Genomic DNA, 4,787 nt, shown 5'->3' with positions numbered 1-4,787 from the left:
TCAATGACTCTCCATGGCACATCAGACGCTGGACTAGATGTTGGGGGTGCAAAGATGAGTGAGAGCCAGTTCTTGACCTTGGAGCACATGTGGTTTGGAGGAGGAGACAGATATGAATAGAAATAATAACAGCAAGATGAGTGGTTGGAGTCCTAAACCCTTAGGGGAATGGGTAACTGTGTCCCCTTGGGAGAGGTGAGAAAAGACACTTCAGGGGAGGTGATGTATGGGCTGGATCTGGAGGCTGAGCAGGGCTGTACCAGAAGAATAAGGAATGGAAAAGCATTCCTGGCCAAAGGACTGAGTTTGCCAAGGCAAGCCGGGTTGAGGGTGTCTCATGCACACAGAGGATTGCACGCACACTACTTCGGTTTGGGAAGAGTGTGGGAAGGCTTTGGAGGCAAGAGATGAGCTGGAGCAGTTAGCAGGGCAATGAGGCAGGCCTGGGGAAGAGCTTGCCCTCAGGGCAAGGGGAGATCACTGCAGGTTTCCTGGGGAAGAGAAGCAATCAGATCTGTTTTCCAAAGATCTCTCTTTCTGTGGTGGGTGGATGCCAGGGAGAAAATGCAGTTTTTCCTGTTTCAGGATGACACTACCCAGGGAATCTTGTAAGACCATGAGAATGGGCACGTGTTTCCAGGAAACAAATAGCACTTTTCTGAGGGTGCATGTCTGTGTGTGTGTCTATAAATATCCTCCTACATGGCACTTGGCTAAAGTCTCACAGAGGGACATGACAGCATCTTGCCACACTCCCTGAGCTGCCTCTGCTGCTTCCTCTCTGCCCCCGGCAAGGTTCAGCCCCATAAAGCACCAAATTTCACCAGTCAGCAGGCAGGGCTAGGATCTGACCTCTGTCTCATTATTATTCCCCTAGGACAGCAAAGTGAGTGTGTAAACTGCAGCACAAAGGATGTGGGCTTGGCCAAAGGAGGAAGTACGGAGACTGTTACATCTAATGTGAGCATGAACTGACTCCCCAGTGGGATGAGAAGGGAGAGTTTGTTTGGAAACCTGATGCACATTCAATGGTTCAAGAACCATCCTGGTCAGAGGTAGTGAGTGGATGAGATGACCCTTGTCCCATCCAGCTCTGTGATCTTTCAAGTCAAATTAGTGTAGAGAGACAGAGACAGAGATAGAATATATATATATATATATATACATATATATATACACATATATATATGTATATATATATGCATATAATTATATACATTACATGTGTAGAGAGAGCAGCAAAGACAGAGGACACAGGGACAGAGACAGAGCAAGGAGGCAACCAAATGTGGGTTGATGATCTTCATTGTCCATTTTCAAGGCCCCAGTTAGAGCAGACCTGCTAACATCGGCAGATAGAGTTCATGTTGATGCGCAACAGAGTCCAGCCCAGTTCCGCTTCCTCATCCCCAGCTCAGAAATCTGTGTCAGCCTCGCCTCCTTCTCGTCAGCCCTGAAGAAAAGCTCAAAACTAGAGGGACAGTGAAACAGACAGAAAACAAACTCATAGGGATTCATACAGAGGAAGGTCCCTCCCTGAGGACTTAATCTCTTCTATTCCAGGCCGAGGGGGATCCCAGGTTATGGCAGCTCTTCCTGAGGTTGAGCCTGTGGGGGACTGGTATTGGCCACCCCAAGATACGTCTCTTTGGCATGAGGATTATTTGGGGCTGGTTACTTTTGAAAACTGCAGACAGGAAAGCAACTCTGAAAAGTAGAATTTACTTACCCTTTGTTAAGAGACATTTACATTGTAAAGGAAATCTCTGTCTGTAAAGGTGTCTCCCTCTCTGTACCAGGAAGAAGGGGGATGACCTTATCTCTAGAAACTCTTAATCAATGCAGAAGACAAGGACTTAAATCTGCATAATAATCTTACTCCTGTTTACTGTACTTGTCTGGTAACCTCCTGTAACTGACTCCCCCCAGACCCAACATCCCCCTTTGTCTTTAGCTGAGGAGGATATTTGAGGTGGTGGCTTTAGCCATTTTGGCAAGTTGCTCAGCTTGCCTGAGCCTCTCCCATGTATACCTGTTATAAAGCTTAGTTTAATTTTCTCCTGTTATTCTGTCTCATGTGAATTTAATTCGTTCTCTGGCCAGAAGAACCCAGAGTGGGTAGAGGAAATGTCTTCCTCCCCTACAAGACCCATCCCAGTGGTCAGGGCTTGGGGGGGCAGGGCACTGGGCACCAGCCTGCCCTCTGGAAAGCTAGGACTTGGCATGTCTCATTGGGCAGCTAATCCGGGCTGCGTGTCAGTCAGGCTGCCTCCCTACCACCCAGCTTCTCTGGGGCTGCAGGGACCTCATCCTGCTTGGGAGACAGCTGAGTCCTGTCCTCTACCTTACTTTAGAGTGAGGGATGCGGTTCCTTCCCTGGTCGGCCCCAGTCTCCTCTGTAAAATGAGAATAAAAACATCTGCTACTGTATGATCTCACTTATGTGTTGAATTAAAAAACAAACAAACAAATAAAAAACACCAAGCTCAGAGATACAGAGAACAGACAGGTAGTTGCCAGAGGCAGGGGGTGGAGAGGCCAAATGGGTGAAGGGGGTCAAAAGGTACAAACTTCCAGTTTCAAAATCAGTAAGTCCTGGGGATGTAACGTACAGCGTGGCGACTATAGTTGATAGCACCGTATTGCATATTTGAAAGCTGCTAAGAGAGCAGATCTTAAAAGTCTTTATCACAAGAAAAAATTTGTTTTAACTATGTATGGTGATGGGTGTTAACTAGATTTATTGTGGTGATCATTTTGCAATATTTACGAATATCAAATCAATGTGTTGTACACCTGAAACTAATGTTATTTGTCAATTATACCTCAATAAAAGAAATAAAAATTAGAATAAAAAAATCTGCTTTCTCATTTTACAAATGATGAAGCTGAGACCTAAGGCACTGTCCTAGCCAGGATCTGGCCCCAGGCAGATAGCTTGGCTCTGGATCCTGTGCCTTTAGCCACATTTCTTTGCTGTCTCTCTGCATTGTCAGCATCGATGCCAGGCTGCTGCAGTGTAGGGGAAAGCTTTCACTCAGGGGTGCAAGACTTCAATATCTGAACTGGATCATTCACTTTGACTCTTAAGCTTAAATTCCAATTCCTTCATTTGCATTAACTTTGGGTTGAAAGATAGTTTTCTCCATGTTGAGGTTGGTGTAGGACAAATCTTTATGTTACCCAAATGTTCAAGTGCAGGGTCTATACCACAGTATCGACTGCCTTTCCCCCAAGCCAGAGCACTACACTTGTGAAAACAAAGAAGGCAATAAAATTCACTGCATTAGGGGATTGAGATGGCTGAATCCAATCTAGAATTTGGAAGAATTTTAATTAAGTGCTGAAGATATGTCATTATACAATTAGTACTTTTCAAAAAGCCCCTTATGACTCTTGCAGTTTAGGGACTATTAAAAGGTTTCTGAAATGCAAAAAACAAACAAAAAATCCCCAAACACCTGCTCCTCTCTGCATACCCCTCAGGACTGCTGTGAGCAGGGATTAAGGTGACGACAGCTTTGACAGCACTTCGTAAGCTGTTGTGTGCAACACAAGCGCAAGGAGCTATCATTGTTCCATCTACTCTAGGCTGGTGCCTGCTTCCATCACCCCAAGCAGGCTCCAAACTGCAGGAGGATGGTGAGCAGTCTTGATTCTGCTTTCTTGGAGTGTGTGCCTGAATTAGGTGTCCCCAAGAAGACCTGTTTTGGGACTGCTTGTCTTCCTCAGGGGTTTGTGTACAGAGAGTGTAGGGTGAGGGTAGAGGCTGAGAGGGGCCACTGGGGAGAAGAAAGGCCCTTCAGAAAGGCCTCAGTCCCTCTGCCCAACCAAGATACCCACAGTTTCTTCTTAACCCACTCACTCCCAAATCTCCAGACTTCTTGGGGCCCTCAGGTCTCCAAGCCAGAAATACACTGCGGGGTGTCAGAGAGCAGATCACACTGCAGGGTGTGCTCCTCCTCTCCCCTTTCCCCAGCTCCCACACTCTGCTTGGAGTGGACACTTGGAAAGGAGGACCAGCGGGATCTTGGATACTGATCCAAGGGAGGGCACAGGAGGGGAGGGATATCAGCAGATCTGGTTCAAATGCTTGTAGGAAGCCCCCCCTTCACCCAGTTTGTGAAGTTGGTCTTTGCTGCCTGTGGGCTCCAACAGCGGTCCATTTATGAGGTCTTGTCATCAGTACACCTGCTTATACCAGTTACATGCACAAGATCTCTCAACTTGAAGCCTATAAAATCTGCATCATTATCATGATAACAAGACAGTTCCATTTGTTGAGTCCCTCTACGTTCTGGTCAAGGTGTTAGACACCTTACACATTTCAAGTCTAATCCTCCCAACAACTCTATGGATGGGTGTGCCCCAACTGACAGATGAGGAAACTGGGGTCCCATGAGGGAAAGTCACATGCCCAAGTTCACTCACAGTAGTAAAGGCGGGGCCAGGTTGTCATTCAGGCTCCAGACTTGGAACCCTCATTCTTGGATATCAATTCCTTAAGGGAGGGTACATAATGGAGGGAAGTGAGGTACAACGTCTTCAAATCTCCTTGAAGAATAGAGAATGCCTCCATCAAATTGAGCTGTGAGCATCTTCAGGAGAAGAACGTCACCAAATAAAGTTGTAGCCCAGTGAATTATTCAGGCACCCAACTGTCTGGAGAGACGTTACCTAAGAGAAGGGCTCAGAAGGAGAGCAAGAATTTTTGAATGGATCCAGCACTGACTGGGGCAAGGAAAATTTGCTTCTAGAGGGCAACTCTTGTAAATATACCTTCTGTA

The sequence above is a fragment of the Equus przewalskii genome, unplaced genomic scaffold (assembly GCF_037783145.1).
Source record: "Equus przewalskii isolate Varuska unplaced genomic scaffold, EquPr2 ChrUn-1, whole genome shotgun sequence".
Taxonomy (NCBI): domain Eukaryota; kingdom Metazoa; phylum Chordata; class Mammalia; order Perissodactyla; family Equidae; genus Equus; species Equus przewalskii.
Note: the sequence above shows the minus strand (reverse complement) of the source record.